General features: G+C 41.8%; 1 protein-coding gene across 2 annotated transcripts in view; it reads left to right on the plus strand.

Annotated features, from left to right (window-relative positions):
- The window catches only part of LOC128643898 (dynamin-2), a gene marked incomplete at its 5' end in the record, with an annotated part of 254650 nt that overhangs the window by 226468 nt on the left and 6587 nt on the right, over positions 1 to 21595 (plus strand).

The following is a 21595-nucleotide window of genomic DNA, read 5'->3' on the forward strand; positions in this document are numbered from 1 at the left end:
TTTTTTTATGCTTCCAATAATGATACTCTCTAGAAAGTATAGTCAGGCGCTGACAGATAAACCTTACGTCTAAGTGCTGTGGAGAACAGCGTATGTAACGCCCACACTCCAGTTCCCCCAAAGCAATGGTCCGTTGAGTGTAGAACAAACAGCTTGCGTAGAAAACAAAATAAAATAAAGCTGCACATAGAGCGTTTCTGCTTAAGCAGGGGGATGAGATAGGGAGAGTACAGGTAGGGAAATACAAAATGGGCCACAGGAAGATTAGACAAACATCTTGTAAACCTAAGAAAAACAGACTGCCACCCCAATGCCAGACCAATCAGCCCTTAATGGATCTTTTTTTAACTTACAACAAATACAAACACACAAACCAAGCAAACAGATTAATCAGTCAAACAAGTCATACCAAACAACCAAACCCATCTACAAAGTTATCTAGAGTCACAGCATTCATAGCACCGCATAACTGGGTTACATAATACAGCTATAATCTTCACACTGTTAGTCCCACCCTAGAAATCATGCAGTAGTTTATATAGTCAAAACAGGTTGAAAAATCCCAATTTAGTACTAGATGGTTCTGTAAAGTTAGAGGGCAGTGTAAAGCTTCAGCACATAGATAGAACGATAAAATAGAACTCACTAAACCAAACATACAAAATGAACCAAACTTCACAGACAATTATACAGATACATTATCAGTCATGATGCCATTAAATTATGCTTCCTATATAGATGACTTGCCAGTGCTTAAATCATAGGATACAAACAATATATCAATATATAGTTAGGCATTAGGATAAGGTCAAAATGATTAATTTATAGGGTAGTTACCAAGAAGACTGTATGAGACAAATTAGAGAGTGGGTCATATTCCCTAGCGATTTTCAAATAGAAATGACTCTCTCATATAACTAATCGTGAGTTGAGCTGTGTCTTAAATATACAGGCCAGTTAAGTAGGTGCAGGCTAAGTGACACGTCATTCATTTTATCTATTTGGGATTAATAGTCCCTCAAAAAACAAAATATAGACCTTGAGGGATGTTGTCATCTGTTCTAAGACACACTGAGGGTATCAGCAACACGGCAGGAATTACCTGTTAACAAGGGGGTTAATGCCCGGTAAATTTGCAAGCCAGGCATGTAGCAGAGACTTTCTATTAGGTGGATGGGGTTACATTAATCAGTCGGGCAGGTCTGGTACAACTCTTCTGCATGGCATGGTTATAGACAAACAGAAATTCAAAGCGTAGCAAGATGCATAAACACACAAGTGGAGCTATACCAATCTGAGTTAGTGTCCCCTTTTGCCGTATAATATTATCCCACTCCAGCCCTTGGTAGAACCAGTCCGTTTAGCTGTCCTTGATGAACATCTTGTCTGGGGTGCTATCCGGTAGTGAGGTTAGGGCAAAGCAGGGCGGTAGTTGCAGAGATATAGGATCGCTGCGCATCTGTGCTGTAGCTTGTGGAGCTTCCAAGTTGAATCCTCCCGGTGAGTGTCAAGTCTCTTAAGAGAAGGTCTTCAATCAGCAGCTGTACTTTATACTCTACATCTGAGCTGCCAAAGTCGTTCTCATCAGCGCCTCCTTCAAGCAAGGCCATCTCCCAGCTGGAGCGGTATGAATGTTTTGTGGGTAAGTGCTCCAGATTCCCCCATGCAGCCCAGGTAGGTGTCGGGCTAACAAACTCATCCGCAGACAAGAGGCTATCTTCCAGGGAGTAAACTGCAGATCTGCCATCTGAGATTACACATGTTGAGGCAGATATCCGCAAGTGCTCAATGTCCCAAAGTTGCGATTCTAGAGCAGGGTAATTGAGTCTCAGATTAGTCGGGGCAGCCTCAGGGAAGCAAGACAGTCTCCCATCACGCACCGCTTCTATTAGATCCTCGCAGCTACTAAGTAGGTGATCCATTTTAGGTGCTAATATTGCCAGTAGCTTTATAGCGATATCTTTTTCTGGATCCATTGCCTCATGGGCAACAGAGGTAAACACAGTCTGATATATCCTTCCAAAATTCTACTTTCTTTGACTTCTCGGGGGCCAGATGATGTCAATTCTGATCCCGTAAGGTTCCCGAACAACTTGCTTGCTAAGGGAGATTAGGATGGCTGGAAAAAAGGCCACTTTCATACAAAACTTTTGATATAGTCTGCAGAGCTGCACAAACTTGTGGCCATCTTGGATTGCCGCCCACCCGGAAGCGTATTTACAACCATTTATGCCATAATTGCACAAGTTGTTTGTAAATAAATTCAGCGAGAAACCTAAAGTTTGTGAAAAAGTCAACCATTTTTTTTTATTTGATCGCATTTGGCGGTGAAATGGTGGCATGAAATATACCAAAATGGGCCTAGATCAATGCTTTGGGATGTCTTCTAAATAAAAATATATACATGTCAAGGGATATTCAGGGATTCCTGAAAGATATCAGTGTTCCAATGTAACTAGCGCTAATTTTGAAAAGAAGTGGTTTGGAAATAGCAAAGTGCTACTTATATTTATTGCCCTATAACTTGCAAAAAAATCGAAGAACATGTAAACATTGGGTATTTCTAAACTCGGGACAACATTTAGAAACTATTTAGAATGGGTGTATTTTGGTGGTTGTAGATGTGTAACAGATTTTGGGGGTCAAAGTTAGAAAAAGTGTGTGTTTTTTCAATTTTTCTCCAACATAGGTGTGTCCGGTCCACGGCGTCATCCTTACTTGTGGGATATTCTCTTCCCCAACAGGAAATGGCAAAGAGCCCAGCAAAGCTGGTCACATGATCCCTCCTAGGCTCCGCCTACCCCAGTCATTCTCTTTGCCGTTGTACAGGCAACATCTCCACGGAGATGGCTTAGAGTTTTTTAGTGTTTAACTGTAGTTTTTCATTATTCAATCAAGAGTTTGTTATTTTCAAATAGTGCTGGTACGTACTATTTACTCAGAAACAGAAAAGAGATGAAGAATTCTGTTTGTATGAGGAAAATGATTTTAGCAACCGTAACTAAAATCCATGGCTGTTCCACACAGGACTGTTGAGAGCATTAACTTCAGTTGGGGGAACAGTTTGCAGTCTTTGCTGCTTGAGGTATGACACATTCTAACAAGACGATGTAATGCTGGAAGCTGTCATTTTCCCTATGGGATCCGGTAAGCCATGTTTATTACGATTGTAAATAAGGGCTTCACAAGGGCTTATTTAGACTGTAGACATTTTTTGGGCTAAATCGATTGATATTAACACTTATTTAGCCTTGAGGAATCATTTATTCTGGGTATTTTGATATAATAATATCGGCAGGCACTGTTTTAGACACCTTATTCTTTAGGGGCTTTCCCAAAGCATAGGCAGAGTCTCATTTTCGCGCCGGTGTTGCGCACTTGTTTTTGAGAGGCATGGCATGCAGTCGCATGTGACAGGAGCTCTGATATCTGAAGGCATCATTTGGTATCGTATTCCCCTTGGGTTTGGTTGGGTCTCAGCAAAGCAGATACCAGGGACTGTAAAGGGGTTAAAGCTTAAAACGGCTCCGGTTCCGTTATTTTAAGGGTTAAAGCTTCCAAATTTGGTGTGCAATATTTTCAAGGCTTTAAGACACTGTGGTGAAAGTTTGGTGAATTTTGAACAATTCCTTCATGTTTTTTCGCAATTGCAGTAATAAAGTGTGTTCAGTTTAAAATTTAAAGTGACAGTAACGGTTTTATTTCAAAACGTTTTTTGTACTTTCTTATCAAGTTTATGCCTGTTTAACATGTCTGAACTACCAGATAGACTGTGTTCTGAATGTGGGGAAGCCAGAATTCCTATTCATTTAAATAAATGTGATTTATGTGATAATGACAATGATGCCCAAGATGATTCCTCAAGTGAGGGGAGTAAGCATGGTACTGCATCATTCCCTCCTTCGTCTACACGAGTCTTGCCCACTCAGGAGGCCCCTAGTACATCTAGCGCGCCAATACTCCTTACTATGCAACAATTAACGGCTGTAATGGATAATTCTGTCAAAAACATTTTAGCCAAAATGAACCCTGTTCAGCGTAAGCGTGGATGCTCTGTTTTAGTTACTGAAGAGCATGACGACGCTGATATTAATATCTCTGAAGGGCCCCTAACCCAATCTGAGGGGGCCAGGGAGGTTTTGTCTGAGGGAGAAATTACTGATTTAGGGAATATTTCTCAGCAGGCTGAATCTGATGTGATTACTTTTAAATTTAAATTGGAACATCTCCGCATTTTGCTTAAGGAGGTATTATCCACTCTGGATGATTGTGAAAATTTGGTCATCCCAGAGAAACTATGTAAAATGGACAAGTTCCTAGAGGTGCCGGGGCTCCCAGAAGCTTTTCCTATACCCAAGCGGGTGGCGGACATTGTTAATAAAGAATGGGAAAGGCCCGGTATTCCTTTCGTCCCTCCCCCCATATTTAAAAAATTGTTTCCTATGGTCGACCCCAGAAAGGACTTATGGCAGTCAGTCCCCAAGGTCGAGGGAGCGGTTTCTACTTTAAACAAACGCACCACTATTCCCATAGAGGATAGTTGTGCTTTCAAAGATCCTATGGATAAAAAATTAGAAGGTTTGCTTAAAAAGATGTTTGTTCAGCAGGGTTACCTTCTACAACCCATTTCATGCATTGTCCCTGTCACTACAGCCGCATATTTCTGGTTTGATGAACTGATTAAGGTGCTCGATAGTGACTCGCCTCCTTATGAGGAGATTATGGACAGAGTCAATGCTCTCAAATTGGCTAATTCTTTCACTCTTGACGCCTCTTTGCAATTGGCTAAGTTAGCGGCTAAGAATTCTGGGTTTGCTATTGTGGCGCGCAGAGCGCTTTGGTTGAAATCTTGGTCGGCTGATGCGTCTTCCAAGAACAAGCTACTAAACATTCCTTTCAAGGGGAAAACGCTGTTTGGTCCTGACTTGAAAGAGATTATCTCTGATATCACTGGGGGTAAGGGCCATGCCCTTCCTCAGGATCGGCCTTTCAAGGCAAAAAATAGACCTAATTTTCGTCCCTTTCGTAAAAACGGACCAGCCCAAGGTGCTACGTCCTCTAAGCAAGAAGGTAATACTTCTCAGGCCAAGCCAGCTTGGAGACCAATGCAAGGCTGGAACAAGGGAAAGCAGGCAAAGAAACCTGCCACTGCTACCAAGACAGCATGAAATATCGGCCCCCGATCCGGGACCGGATCTGGTGGGGGGCAGACTCTCTCTCTTCGCTCAGGCTTGGGCAAGAGATGTTCTGGATCCTTGGGCGCTAGAAATAGTCTCCCAGGGTTATCTTCTGGAATTCAAGGGACTTCCCCCAAGGGGAAGGTTCCACAGGTCTCAGTTGTCTTCAGACCACATAAAAAGACAGGCGTTCTTACTTTGCGTAGAAGACCTGTTAAAAATGGGAGTGATTCATCCTGTTCCATTGAGAGAACAAGGGATGGGGTTCTACTCCAATCTGTTCATAGTTCCCAAAAAAGAGGGAACATTCAGACCAATCCTAGATCTCAAGATCTTAAACAAATTTCTCAAGGTCCCATCTTTCAAGATGGAAACCATTCGAACTATCCTTCCTTCCATCCAGGAAGGTCAATTCATGACCACGGTGGATTTAAAGGATGCGTATCTACATATTCCTATCCACAAGGAACATCATCGGTTCCTAAGGTTTGCATTCCTGGACAAACATTACCAGTTCGTGGCGCTTCCTTTCGGATTAGCCACTGCTCCAAGGATTTTCACAAAGGTACTAGGGTCCCTTCTAGCTGTGCTAAGACCAAGGGGCATTGCAGTAGTACCTTACCTGGACGACATTCTGATTCAAGCGTCGTCCCTCCCTCGAGCAAAGGCTCACACGGACATCGTCCTGGCCTTTCTCAGATCGCACGGCTGGAAAGTGAACGTGGAAAAGAGTTCTCTATCCCCGTCAACAAGGGTTCCCTTCTTGGGAACAATTATAGACTCCTCAGAAATGAGGATTTTTCTAACAGAGGCCAGAAAGACAAAGCTCCTGGACTCTTGTCGAATACTTCATTCCGTTCCTCTTCCTTCCGTAGCTCAGTGCATGGAAGTGATCGGGTTGATGGTAGCGGCAATGGACATAGTTCCTTTTGCGCGCATTCATCTAAGACCGTTACAACTGTGCATGCTCAGTCAGTGGAATGGGGACTATATAGACTTGTCTCCAAAGATACAAGTAAATCAGAGGACCAGAGACTCACTCCGTTGGTGGCTGTCCCTGGACAACCTGTCACGAGGGATGACATTCCACAGACCAGAGTGGGTCATTGTCACGACCGACGCCAGTCTGATGGGCTGGGGCGCGGTCTGGGGATCCCTGAAAGCTCAGGGTCTTTGGTCTCGGGAAGAATCTCTTCTACCGATAAATATTCTGGAACTGAGAGCGATATTCAATGCTCTCAAGGCTTGGCCTCAGCTAGCGAGGACCAAGTTCATACGGTTTCAATCAGACAACATGACGACTGTTGCGTATATCAACCATCAGGGGGGAACAAGGAGTTCCCTAGCGATGGAAGAAGTGACCAAGATCATTCTATGGGCGGAGTCTCACTCCTGCCACCTGTCTGCTATCCACATCCCGGGAGTGGAAAATTGGGAAGCGGATTTTCTGAGTCGTCAGACATTGCATCCGGGGGAGTGGGAACTCCATCCGGAAATCTTTGCCCAAGTCACTCAACTTTGGGGCATTCCAGACATGGATCTGATGGCCTCTCGTCAGAACTTCAAAGTTCCTTGCTACGGGTCCAGATCCAGGGATCCCAAGGCGGCTCTAGTGGATGCACTAGTAGCACCTTGGACCTTCAAACTAGCTTATGTGTTCCCGCCGTTTCCTCTCATCCCCAGGCTGGTAGCCAGGATCAATCAGGAGAGGGCGTCGGTGATCTTGATAGCTCCTGCGTGGCCACGCAGGACTTGGTATGCAGATCTGGTGAATATGTCATCGGCTCCACCTTGGAAGCTACCTTTGAGACGAGACCTTCTTGTTCAGGGTCCGTTCGAACATCCGAATCTGGTTTCACTCCAGCTGACTGCTTGGAGATTGAACGCTTGATTTTATCGAAGCGAGGTTTCTCAGATTCTGTTATCGATACTCTTGTTCAGGCCAGAAAGCCTGTAACTAGAAAGATTTACCATAAAATTTGGAAAAAATATATCTGTTGGTGTGAATCTAAAGGATTCCCTTGGGACAAGGTTAAGATTCCTAGGATTCTATCCTTCCTTCAAGAAGGATTGGAAAAAGGATTATCGGCAAGTTCCCTGAAGGGACAGATTTCTGCCTTGTCGGTGTTACTTCACAAAAAACTGGCAGCTGTGCCAGATGTTCAAGCCTTTGTTCAGGCTCTGGTTAGAATCAAGCCTGTTTACAAACCTTTGACTCCTCCTTGGAGTCTCAATTTAGTTCTTTCAGTTCTTCAGGGGGTCCCGTTTGAACCCTTACATTCCGTTGATATTAAGTTATTATCTTGGAAAGTTTTGTTTTTAGTTGCAATTTCTTCTGCTAGAAGAGTTTCAGAATTATCTGCTCTGCAGTGTTCTCCTCCTTATCTGGTGTTCCATGCAGATAAGGTGGTTTTACGTACTAAACCTGGTTTTCTTCCAAAAGTTGTTTCTAACAAAAACATTAACCAGGAGATTATCGTACCTTCTCTGTGTCCGAAACCAGTTTCAAAGAAGGAACGCTTGTTGCACAATTTGGATGTTGTTCGCGCTCTAAAATTCTATTTAGATGCTACAAAGGATTTTAGACAAACATCTTCCCTGTTTGTTGTTTATTCAGGTAAAAGGAGAGGTCAAAAAGCAACTTCTACCTCTCTCTCTTTTTGGATTAAAAGCATCATCAGATTGGCTTACGAGACTGCCGGACGGCAGCCTCCCGAAAGAATCACGGCTCATTCCACTAGGGCTGTGGCTTCCACATGGGCCTTCAAGAACGAGGCTTCTGTTGATCAGATATGTAGGGCAGCGACTTGGTCTTCACTGCACACTTTTACCAAATTTTACAAGTTTGATACTTTTGCTTCTTCTGAGGCTATTTTTGGGAGAAAGGTTTTGCAAGCCGTGGTGCCTTCCATTTAGGTGACCTGATTTGCTCCCTCCCTTCATCCGTGTCCTAAAGCTTTGGTATTGGTTCCCACAAGTAAGGATGACGCCGTGGACCGGACACACCTATGTTGGAGAAAACAGAATTTATGTTTACCTGATAAATTTCTTTCTCCAACGGTGTGTCCGGTCCACGGCCCGCCCTGGTTTTTTAATCAGGTCTGATAATTTATTTTCTTTAACTACAGTCACCACGGTACCATATGGTTTCTCCTATGCTATTATTCCTCCTTAACGTCGGTCGAATGACTGGGGTAGGCGGAGCCTAGGAGGGATCATGTGACCAGCTTTGCTGGGCTCTTTGCCATTTCCTGTTGGGGAAGAGAATATCCCACAAGTAAGGATGACGCCGTGGACCGGACACACCGTTGGAGAAAGAAATTTATCAGGTAAACATAAATTCTGTTTTTTCCTCATATTTTATATTTTTTTATAGTAAATTATAAGATATGATGAAAATAATGGTATCTTTAGAAAGTCCATTTAATGGCGAGAAAAATGGTATATAATATGTGTGGGTACAGTAAATGAGTAAGAGGAAAATTACAGCTAAACACAAACACTGCAGAAATGTAAAAATAGCCATTGTCATTAAGGGTAAGAAAATTGAAAAATGGTCCGGTCATTAAGGGGTTAAAGCAGTTAGCAACATTTTAAACTGTCCGGTTTGAAAAAAACTGATATTTCTGGTAATCAGTGTACCAGGAAGTTATTCTTAGTGCCTCTCTGTGTCACAGGAATAATTTGAGCGTGGCAGTTGTGGTCACATGGCCGGCTTTACTTCATAGTGTTTCTGAGGAAAAAGTTGTTTGTCTTAATTGGGAGCGGTAATGCACCTCAGTAATTTGAGATGTGGGGTTGCCTGAGGGGTATTTTAGAAGTTTATTTCATGTTTATTAAATATTTTTTCTTAACTTTTCTCACATAATTTTAGATGGGGAATCGATCCTAATTTAGGATAAAATTTTAAGTGTATTTTTTCCTTTGCTTATTTTAATTGAATATTAAAATCTTTAAAACTTATCTGTACAAGAGGCTGCTCTTATGAATTCATGCTTATTATGTTTAGATGTACAAATTGCAGCTCCTATGCAATTTTGTTTGTGTGTCAAGAAAACCTTGCAAAATAGTTAAAATTTTTGAGCCTAATGTCTTTTAGGATAATGCTGTTAAAATTATACCTCAGCTTTCTCCTGCTACGTCCCAAGCCTCAATGGCGTCACATGCAGTGCCCTGCGGTTCCTCTATAACTCCTGGTGGAGTTTATTTAAAAGCAGAAATTGCTTCCCAGGTATCTGCGGCATTAGCTTCCATTCCCAGACTACAGGGAAAACGCAAGAGGAAATCTAGAAATTCAGAAGGTAAGGTGCCTTTCCTCAGTTCTGCTTCCTAAGTTGCCCTTTCTCATAAGTCTGAGGAAGATACATCGGGACTTTCTGAGGGTGAAATCTCAGATTCAGACAGTATAATTCCTTCTTCTAAGACTGAGGTGGTATCCTTCAGATTTAAGCTTGAACACCTTTGTGTATTAAAGGAGGTTTTAACTACTTTAGATGACTCCGATATCCCTGTCATTGTCACTCCTAAGAAATCTTGTAAACTTGATGAACCTTCCACTTCAGAGGTTTTTCCTGTGCCAGACCATACTAGGGAGATTATCTCACAGGAATGGGAGAAGCCAGTGGTGTCTTTTTCCCCGTCTCTCATTTCTCCAACATTTTTAAGAAAATGTTTCTTGTCGATGACTCCATTAAAGACCCTTGGTGTACTGTACCCAAAGTTGAAGGGGCCATTTCCACTCTGGCTAAGAGAACCACTATTCCTATTGAGGATAGCTGCTCTTTTAAGGATCCGATGGACAAGAAGCTGGAGTCTTATTTGAAACAGATTTATGTTCATCAAGGTCTCCAATGGCAACCTGCGGTGTGTATTGCCACTGTGACTAGTGCGGCATCTTATTGGTTCGACGCCTTGTCTGATTCTCTTCAAGTAGAGACTTCCTTGATAGGATTAAAGCTCTTAAGTTGGCCAATTCCTTTATTGTAGATGCCATTTTACAGGTTGTTAGACTAGGAGATAAAACTTCTAGTTTCGCTGTCCTAGCCTGCAGGGCGTTTATGGTTGAAATCCTGATCTGCGAATGTTTCCTCTAAAGTCAAGCTTCTGGCAATTCCTTACAAGGGCAAAACCTTGTTTGGACCCGGTTTGGCAGAAATTATCTCTGATATTACGGATGGAAAAGGGTCTTTTCTACCTCAAAATAAGAATAGGCCTAAAGGACGTCAGAGTAATTTTTGTTCTTTTCATAAGCCTTCCCCTTCTTCTTCCAAGCAGGAGCAATCCAGGTCTTCTTGGAAACCCAATCAGTCTTGCAACAAGGGGAAACAATCAAAGAAGCCCTCAGCTAATTCCAAATCAGCATGAAGGGTTTGCCCCCGATCCAAGATCGGATCAAGTGGGGGGCAGACTTTCTCAGTTCTCTCAAGCATACAAGATGTCCCAGATCCCTGGACTGTGGACATAGTATCCCAGGGTTACAAATTGGAATTCAAGACTTATCCTCCCTGAGGCAGATTCCATCTCCCAAGATTATCTGTAGACCAGATAAAGAGAGAGGCGTTCTTGAAATGTATACATCTTTCCTCCCTGGGAGTGATAGTTCCAGTGCAGGAACGGGTCTCTGGTTCTACTCCAACCTATTTGTGGTTCCCAAAAAAGGGGGAACTTTCCGTCCCATTCTATACTTGAAGTGTCTAAACATGTTTCTCAAAGTTCCATCCTTCAAGATGGAGACTATATGCTCCATTCTTCCTTTAGTACAAGAGGATCAGTTCATGACAACCATAGACCTGAAGGATGCGTATCTTCATGTTCCTATTCACAGGGACCATCACAGATTTCTGAAATTTGCCTTTCTGGACAAACATTTCCAGTTTGTGGCCCTTCCATTTGGTCTATCCACGGTTTCCAGAATTTTTTCAAAAGTTCTGGGGGCTCTTTTGGCAGTGATCCGTTCTCATGGAATTGCTGTGGCACCCTACCTGGACGACATATTAGTTCAGGTGCCATCTTTTTAACAAGCAAAATCTCACACAGAGATATTGTCTTTTCTTCGTTCCCACTGATGGAATGTGAATCTGGAAAAAAGCTCATTTTCCCCTGCTACAAGAGGAGTGTTCTTAGGGACCATAATATATTCTTTATTGATGAAGATTTTTCTGACAGAGGTCAGAAAAAGCAAAATCATTTCCTCTTGCCTCTCTCTTCAGGCTACTGGTTATCCTTCAGTGGCTCAATGTATGGAGGTATTCGTTCTGATGGTGGCTTCCATGGACACCATTCCTTTGGCTCGATTCCATTTGAGAGCTCTCCAGTTGTGCATGCTCAGACAATGGAATGTCGACCATGCAGATCTATCTCAGAGAATAGTTTTGGGGGAAAAAGGTTCTTCAAGCGGTGGTGCCTTCTGTTTAGGACTGCCTGTCTTGTCCCTCCCTATTTATCTGTGTCCTCTAGCTTGGGCATTGGTTCCCAACAGTAATTACTCAAGCCGTGGACTCACCATATCTTAGGAAAGAAAAGCAAAATTTATGCTTACCTGATAAATTTCTTTCCGGATATGGTGAGTCCACGGCCCCACCCTTTATTTTAAGACAGTTGTTCTTTTGACTATAACCTCGGGCACCTCTACACCTTGTGTTACTCCTTTTTCTCCATTTTCCTTCGGTCGAATGACTGGAGGTTGTGGGTAAGGGATTGATACTTAGCAGTTTAACTGTAGTGCTGTTTTCCTCCTCCTGCTGGCCAGGAGTGATATTCCCAACAGTAATTACTCAAGCCGTGGACTCACCATATCAGGAAAGAAATAAATTTATCAGGTAAGCATAATTTAGTTTTTTTTAAATGTTCTGTAGTGGTTCCCCCCAACCCCCCTTCCCTCCGGAAATTGTTAGTACATATATATATATATATATATATATATATATATATATATATATATATATATATATATGTATGTATGTCTGTCATGCGGTACGATAGGCAAAGTACTGCATAACGTATATATACGTTGTATTGGATTAAGGGGTTAAAAGCCTTTAAAACTGTCTTTATAGTAAAATTTTGATTATTTTGTTGTCCGGGGAAATATCCCTTAACCTCTTAAGTGCAGAGTATGATGCATAGTTGTCATCCACCCAGTGCCTTTAGCACAGATGATGTCTGCATGTAATCCTCCTGGGGGTGGGGCTTTCATTGCCGATTGTGTGCCCACTGCACCTGAATTCATTACAAAGCTGTCCACTATGTGCTGTTTCAAACTGTGTCTTGGGGTAAAAGTTTAAGCACTTATTTTAAAAATAAAAGAAAGCCTATTTACAGGATGGAGGTCTCTGCACACTTATAACAGGTCATCATCAGAAACGCCTTATGTTCCTTTATAAGTTTTAATAGCCAGGTGATCAGTGTTGCAATAGTGATTACCTGATGTCAATAAAACGTGCATTTATTTAACCCCTTAACGACCACAACGTACCCTTTACGTCTGTTCGTTGAAGGGATTTACTGCTTATAATAGCGCAGGTCTTGCGGCCAGCGAGACCCTATTTGCAACTTTGACTAGGTGTATAGCAGTACAGGGTAAGCTCATACATTAACATCTGAAGTTCAAGAGGCCTCCAAAAACCCTTGCCTGGATTAGAATAGCCCCCCTAGTTGCAAGTGCTTTGTTAATTATGTTATAGCTACTTGTTGTATGCATGAAATGCCAAACTAAATTATAACTTCATTGTTTTCAATTTAATTTTCAATTGCTTGTTTCTGTAGAAAAACATTGTAAAATATTTCCCATTTCTGCTTATTTTAGAAATCATTGGATACAGCTAGATTTCCACAAAAGTTTTACTATAAAATTTAAGGGGGGGGAATTGTTTACAGCCTTGTTTATTAAAGTTTTAATACAAATATGCATTTTCTTTCATTAGATGGTGAGAGTCCACAAGTCATCATGTTGAAGTGCAGATCTACTCATTGTTGAGAGGAGTTCTCTAACCAATCTGATACAGATATATAATTCTTGCCAGTTCCTGTGCTGCTGTAATCTCAATGTGGGGAGAATCTCTCAGGACTGGTGGAAATGGCAGGGTACTCTAATCATCAGTGGTTCGTTTTTAAATTGGGGCATACGTTTTATTTAACCCTTTGTTTGCTGTGTTTTGTGCTCTGGTCTGTCAGGTGTTCCTTTAGATGGGCGATCCACTGACTCTTTAAACCCTTCCAGTTTGTGTAAGTAATCTCAAGTGTCCCCCCCATGCTCAGCTATGTACTGTATCTGTTGAGTCGATTTCTAACTCTAAACAAGGTTTTGCATCTTTTCCTTTTGCCCTTAGCAAGGTTGTTCCCAGGAGGGTTCATCTGAACTTTCTCTGAAATTTGAATATATTCTCTATTCTGTTAATAGCTGTTATGCCTCAAGCTGTTAAGTACAGGCACATGCAGGGATTGGAAGATGATTGTTCTTTGTCCTTTAGCTCACCAGGGACTTCCCATAGGAGTGGCCCTTCTTAATTACTTATTGATAATAGGATGCTACATCCTTTAATTTTAGGTTTGAGCATATTCATGCTTTGTTATGGGAAGTTTTTTTAATTTTTTTTTTTAGAAGTAGAGTCTTCTGCTACAGTTAAGAAACCAGTTAAAAGAATTGATAATTTTTTAAAGCATCTACTATGCAGCATTCTTCTTTTCACATGCCTAATTCAGTTTTTTATTGCATTTGTAAGGAATGGCAAATACTAGGTATTCCTTTTGTTCCATCTGCTAAGTCTAAATCTATGTTCTCTCTACTTCTAATAACTATCCTTAAAGGGGATTCAGCTATTTCCACTATTGCCAGGCGTACTACTATTCCTTCAGAGGATAGTTCCTCTTTTATAGATAGAAAACATGAGGGTTTTTATAGACTGGTTTTATGTTTAGTGTTGTATGTTAGTTGCTTCTGTTTGGTGTGGTAACCTTTCAGAACTTGTTTCTGGGAAAACTACTGATGAGCTTTCAGGGCGTCATAAATCTCCTGAGAATAGTTAATAATTTTATTTGTGATGCAGCAGTGAAAAGGTTTTGCATTAATGCTCAAATATGCTTCTTTCACTGTTTTAGCTTTATGGCTTAAATCCTTGTCAACTGATATGGTTTCTAAACGCAGATTACATTCTCTTCCCTTTCAATGTAAATCTGTGGTTCAGGACTGGATGCTATTATTGCTACAGTCAATGGGGGTAACGGAGCTTTTCTGTCCCAAGATAAAAAATAAAAAATTTAAGGGTAAGCTATGCAGATTGTTTTTTTTTTTTTTTTTTTTTCTTTGTTGTTTTTTTTTTTTTTTTTTTTTGGCAGTTTAAGAATCATACAGCTTCCTTCTTTGCCTAGAGTTCTAGTTACTACAAATCTTCCTGGAAGTCCAGTCCTCCTTTGTGTAAAAATGGACCAAGAAATCAATCCCAGCCTTCAAATCTGCATAAATGGTGCAGCCATCATGCTAGACCAGTCTCTGGTTGGGGGGGGGGGGCAGATTGAGTCACTTTAGGAGGGTTGGAAACATATGTGTGAGTGCTGGAAATAATTTCTCAGGGGTATTGAATAAGCTTCAGTTCAAAGCTTCCTCAAGGAATAGTCTCCCTATCTTGAATGGTTTGAGCTCCTTTAAATGCTCATGCTTTTTTGTCTTGTGTAAGATATATGGAATCAACCAGAGCTTTTACTCCAGTTCCTGCTTCAGAATCAAACCAACGGTTTTATTCAAATCTCTTTATAGTACAATATAAAATTGTACTTTTAGGCTTATTTTGGATATTAAAATCCTAAACAAATTCCTGAACGTTTCTACTTTCAAGATGGAGACAATTTGCACTTTACTTTCTTTAGTGCAGGAGGATCAGTTTATGTCTACCATAGACTTTAGAGCAGTGCTTTCCAAACTGTGTGACGGGACACACTAGTGTGTCGGCGGCAGTGTGTAGGTGTGTCCCTGCTTCAGCACAAATTTTTTTAAATGTAATTTTTTTCAACAATTTTTTTTGGTTTCTGACTTTCCGCCTGCCTGCTACGCATATCATGTGGTTGACACGTGATTAATACCTAGTGGGTCACAGATCATCTTAACCTATTGGCGCAGCTCAGTGGGAACTGAAACTATTCCCATTGGCGGCACATTGGCTCCTGACTGCACGTGTAGTCTCCTCAATCGGCTCGTGACTGCACGTGTAGTTAGTAAGTGGGACAGCAGTGTGTTTGCAGCGCGGGCAGTAGTCAGTCGGATTCGCAGAGCTCTGAGGGCAGCAGCTTAAACGCTGGACTAAAGTCAGAAGTCAAAGTGGGGTTTTTTTTGCAGCTAGCTCCCAGTAGTGCATTGCTACTCCTGCTCTTGATATATGGATAGGAAGGGAAAGCTTAAAAATGCTTGATGATGAAATGCGAGTGTCTTTATATGATATTCCACCAAATATTTAGAAATTGTGTTCATCCCATCAACCTCATAAATCCCATTAAAATATTAAGTAGCTATTAGTGTTATTAAACATTTTTTTAATTCTTGCACATAATTACATACTGTTACTTGTAAATATATTTCGTTATTATATCATTTATGTATGTGTCCGTATCTCTTAAAACAAGTTCGTTTAACCTCCTGTTTGCTAGTACAACTGAATTACTGTGTCGCGAAATGATGTAGGTCTAAAAAGTGTGTCACCAACATAAAAAGTTTGGAAAGCTCTGCTTTAGAGGCTTATTTACATATGCCTTTTCACAGGGATCATGTCAAGTTACTGAGATTTGCTTTCTTAGGCAAGCATTATCTGTTTGTGGCTCCCTTTCAGTCATGCCACAACACCCTGAATATTTACAAAGGTGGTTGAAGCGGTTTTCTTTGGTTTAAACTCAAGAAATTTCTGCAGTTCCTTACCTGGTCAACTTTTAGATTCAGGTACTCTCTTCATCCAGCTGTGCCTGACACACTGATGGTAAATAAATCTTCCTAAGAGCTTCTTAACTCCTCAGAACTTTTTGTCTTTTCCGGGGTTCATTATCGATTCAGTGACTATGGTGACAGACCGGAGCAGACTAAAGCTACAACAGACATTTGCTCTTCAGCTAAAACCTTTCCCTTCTGTTGATCAGTGTATATAACTCTTGCAGGGTGTCCCGCTATGGGGTGTATACTGCATGTTATGGGGTGCACAATGAAAATTGTAATTTTAAAAATTGTACAAAACAAATAATTGAACCATTTACACAAATACTCAGGGGAAAAAATGTATTGTTAGAGTGCATAAAAAAGTAATAAAATTGTTCAACAAAAATCGTATTTCTTTCCTAAGATATGGAGAGTCCACAACGTCATTAAATTACTAGTGGGAATGTCACTCCTGGCCAGCAGGAGGAGGCAAAGAGCACCACAGCAAAGATGTTAAGTGTCACGCCCCTACCCATAATCTCCAGTCATTCTCTTTGCCTCTGTCAATGGAGGAGGTGAAGTTTGGTGTCTGAAGAATTTAATTCATTTTTCGGGTACTTTTCTCTGCAAGTAAGGATTTGGGTTTAGCTGAATCCACGTCAATCTCTTCAGTTAGAGTAGTGGTGGCTTTTAAGCAGTTAGGAAACAAAGCAAGGACTACCTCACAACTTCCTAACACATTGCTGCCCATGGTACAGAAAGCCAGAGTTGGTTACTCTTCTTTCTTTTTCTACAGGTCTCTGTAAGGAGTATGTGTCCTTTCACGCCTTGTAAGCTGTTTTCCTGCCGGACAGCTTGACTGCAGGTAAGTGCTTTTGTCTTCTAGGTCTTGGAGACTTGCACTTCAGAAGAATATGTCATATGCAGTAGATGGAGACATTTTTAAAATCCTTCATACAGGATTTTCTTTGGCAGTGGGCAAGCACATTATGTATGTTGAGACTAGGGGGTTAATCTTCCCTTTATTAGGACGTTTTTCCTCTTTGGGCTAATTTTGTTGAAATACTTTATTAGTATGTGTGTGGCTTTTGTTTTATACAGGGATTTATGTATAAACTTAAAATTTGGCAGTTGGTTTTCTTTGCTTGCTTAGCTAGAACAGGCTAACTGACAGACTGCTTGAGCGTTTGTGTAAATTAAGCTCCAGTGTTGTAGGCAGAGGGAAACGTGCACCTTTTACTTGCTGCGTAGTTTCCTCTCTCTGCCGGTCATGTGACTTCTCTCTGCTGTCGGATATTCGCGGACTGGCTTCATTGAATTTCAGTCTCTTCAGTGTCAATCTACAATATGATTGTTTTAGAGGCTTCTGGCAGCCAAATTGTGTATAAGTGTTACGGTAAGGCTGTCTGAGGTGTAGGGGGCCTGATTGGTTTATTATTTTGCATAACGTTAAGCGGTTGTGGTATTAAAAATTCATAAAGTGATAGTGTATTTAAAACATTTCTACAATTTGGGGAATTTTTTATTTAGTTTTATGGACATGGACCAAGACTCTGTGTCTTTTGACAAATTTTTGTTATACTTTGAGGCAAAAAATTTTTGCCTATGCAATTCTGTGCTGCATGCTTAGCTAGAACACTTCAATTTATAGATACATTTTTGCCCTTTGAGCCCAATGTCTCTCAGGATGATGCTGTTCAGGCAATGCCACAGCTTTCTCCTCAAACGTCCCAAGCCTCTATGGCATCACATACAGTACCCTGCAGTTCCTCTCAGCATCCTGGAGGAGTTTATTTGCCTGCAGAAATTGCTGCTCAGGTATCGTCTGCAGTATCTGCCGCATTATCTGCTTTCCCTATGCTAAAGGGAAAACGCAAGAGGAAACTTAGAGATTCAGATAGTAAGGTTTCTGTTCCATCTACTGCTACGCAGGTGGCCCTCCCTCATAAGTCTGATGAGGAGGACATGTCGATAGCCTTTGATGGTGAAATCTCAGATTCGGACAGTATTATTCCTTCATCTGATACTGAAGAAGTAAACTTCAGATTTAAGCTTGAACACCTTTTGTGTACTGTTAAAGGAGGTATTGGCTACTTTGGATGATTCCGATACTCTTGTCGTTATCAACCCTAAGAAATCTAGTAAACTTAATAAATATTATGATGTTTCCTCCTCTGTTGAGGTGTTTTCTGTTCCAGACCATGTGACGGAGATTATTTCACAGGAATGGGAGAAGCCTGGGATACCTTTCCCCCCCATCTCCTATCTTTAAAAAGATGTTTCCTGTCGCTGACTCCATTAAAGATTCATGGCGCACGGTGCCTAAAGTAGAAGGGGCCATTTCTACTCTGGCTAAGAGAACTACGATCCCTATAGAGGATAGTTGCTCATTTAAGGACCCCATGGACAAGAAGCTGGAGGCTTATTTGAAAAGGATGTATGTTCATCAAGGTCTTCAATGTCAACCTGCAGTTTGTATTGCCACTGGAAGAGATCCAAGACAGGATTTATGCTCTCAAACTAGCCAATTCCTATATTTCTGATGCTACCATGCAATTTATTAGACTGGGAGCCAAAATATCTGGCTTCACTGTTTAAAATCGTGGTCAGCTGATGTTACCTCTAAGTCCAAGCTTCTGGCGCTTCCTTACAAGTGTAAGATCTTGTTCGGACCTGGTCTGGCAGAAATAATTTCTGATATTACGGGTGGAAATGGGTGTTTTCTACCACAAGACAAGAAGAACAGACCTAAAGGACGTCAAAGTAATTTTCGTTTCTTTCATAACTTCAAAGGAAAGTCTTTCTTCCTCTTCCAAGCAGGAACTGTCCAAGTCTTCTTTGAAACCCAATTAGTCTTGGAACAAGGGGAAGCAGTCAAAGAAACTCGCAGCTGAGTGTTTGCCCCGGGTCCGGGATCGGATCAAGTGGGGGGCAGACTTTGGATATGAGATGTCTCAGCTCCTTGGGCTGTGGACATAGTCTCTCAGGGTTACAAAATAGAAATCAAAACTTTCCCTCCCAGGGGCAGATTCCACCTCTCAAGATTATCTGCAGACTAGATAAAAAGAGAGGCATTCTTGAACTGTGTTCAGGATTTTTCCTCCCTGGGAGTGATAGTTCCAGTAAGGAAGCAGGGCCTAGGATTCTATTCAAATCTGTTCCTGGTTCCCAAGAAAGAGGGAACTTTTCGACCTATTCTAGACCTAAAGCGTCTCAACAAGTTTCTCAGAGTACCGTCCCTCAAAATGGAAACCATTCGTTCCATTCTTCCTTTGGTCTTAGAGGGTCAGTTCATGACGACCATAGACCTGAAGGACGTGTATCTTCATGTTCCCATCCACAGGGATCATCACAAGTCCCTGAGATTCGCCTTTCTAGACAAACACTTTCAGTTTGTGGCTCTTCTGTTTAGCCTTGCCACAGCTCCCAGAATTTTTTCAAAGGTTCTAGGGGCTCTCTTGGCAGTGTTCAGATCTCGGGGAATTGCAGTGGCACTCTACCTGGACGACATATTGGTTCAGGCGCCATCTTTTCAACAAGCAAACTTGCATACAGAGATCTTGTTGCATTTTCTACGTTCCCACGGATGGAAAGTAAATCTGGAAAAGAGTTCCCTTGTTCCAGCTACAAGGTTAGTTTTCTTAGGGACCACAATAAATTGCCTATCTATGAAGATATTTCTAACAGAGGTTAGAAAATCCAAAATTCTTTCCTGTTGCCTCTCTCTGCAGTCTACTGTACAACCGTCAGTGGCTCAATGTATGGAGGTAATTGCTCAGATGGTCGCTTCCATGGACATCCCCTCAATTCCATTTGAGAGCTCTGCAGTTATGCATGCTCAGACAATGGAACGGAGACTATGCAGATCTGTCTCAGGAGATAGATCTAGACCAGTCTACAAGAGACTCTCTCCCGTGGTGGCTTTTTCAGGAGCATCTGTCCCAGGGCACATGTTTCCGGAGACCTTTCTGGGTGATTGTGACTACGGACGCCAGCCTGCTGGATTGGGGAGCAGTCTGGGACTCGTTAAAGGCGCAGGGACTATGGGCTCAGGAGGAGTCTGCTCTCCCCATCAACATTTTGGAGTTGAGAGAGATTTACAGTGCTCTGATGGATTGGCCTCAGTTGTCCTTAGCCCGGTTTATCAGGTTCCAGTCGGACAACATCATCTTAGTGGCTTACATCAACCACCAGGGAGGAACTCTGAGTTCCTTAGTTATGAAGGAGGTGGCTCAGATTATTCAGTGGGCGGAAGCTTACAATTGTTGTCTATCTGCCATCCACATTCCAGCAGTGGACAACTGGGAAGCTGATTTCCTGAGCAGACAGACTTTTCATCCCGGGAAGTGGGCTCTCCATCCGGAGGTGTTATCCAAGTTAACCCTCAAATGGGGGGTGCCAGAGTTGGATCTGATGGCATCTCGGCAGAACGCCAAGCTTCCAAGGTATGGTTCAAGGTCAAGAGACCCGCAGGCCGCCCTGATAGATGCTCTGGTGGTTCCTTGGGTTCCTTATTTCCTCCGTTTGCGCTCCTTCCACGATTCATTGCTTGTATCAAACAGGAGAGAGCATCGATAATTCTAATAGCTCCTGCATGGCCTCGCAGGATCTGGTATGCAGACCTAGTGAAGATGTCATCTCTGCCACCTTGGAGGTTATCTCTGAGGAAGGACCTTCTGACTCTGGGTCATTTCCTCCATTCAAATCTTGTTTCTCTGAAGCTGACTGCTTGGAGATTGAACACTTAGTTCTGTCTAAGCGGGGATTTTCTGAGTCGGTCATTGAGACCATGATCCAGGCTCGCAAGCCTGTTACTCGAAAAAATTACCATATAAGGTATGGCGTTAATACCTTTATTGGTATGAATCAAAGTGCTACTCTTGGAGTAGGGTCCGGATTCCTAGAATTTTGTCTTTTCTCCAGAAAGGTCTGGAGAAAGGATTGTCAGTCTGTTCTCTGAAAGGTCAGATTTCTGCATTATCTATTTTGTTACAGAAGCGTCTGTCGAACGTGCCAGATCTGGTACAGAATCAGGCCTGTGTTAAAAACCTGTTACTCCTCCTTGGAGTTTTAACCTTGTTCTTAAAGTTTTACAGCAATGCATTCCATAGATATTAAGTTGTTATCTTGGAAGGTTTTGTTTCTTGTTGCTATCACTTCTGCTAGGAGAGTCTCTGAACTCTCGGCTTTGCAGTGTGATTCACCTTACCTTCTCTTTCATGCTGATAAGATTGTTCTTCGTAATAAGTTGGGTTTTCTTCCTAAAGCTGTTTCGGATATGAATATTTATTAGGATATTGTTGTTCCTTCTTTCTGTCCTAATCCTTCCCATAAGGAACATCTGTTGCACAACATGGATGTTGTACGTGCTCTTAAATTCTACCTTCAGATGACTAAGGATTATCGCCAGTCCTCTGCCCTGTTTGTTTCTCTCGAAAGCGCAAAGGTCAGAAGGCTACTGCTACTTCTCTTTCCCTCTGGTTGAAAAGTATAATTTGTTTTGCTTATGACACTGCTGGACCTCAAC

The sequence above is a fragment of the Bombina bombina genome, unplaced genomic scaffold (genome assembly GCF_027579735.1).
Source record: "Bombina bombina isolate aBomBom1 unplaced genomic scaffold, aBomBom1.pri scaffold_487, whole genome shotgun sequence".
NCBI classification, from domain to species: Eukaryota; Metazoa; Chordata; class Amphibia; order Anura; family Bombinatoridae; genus Bombina; species Bombina bombina.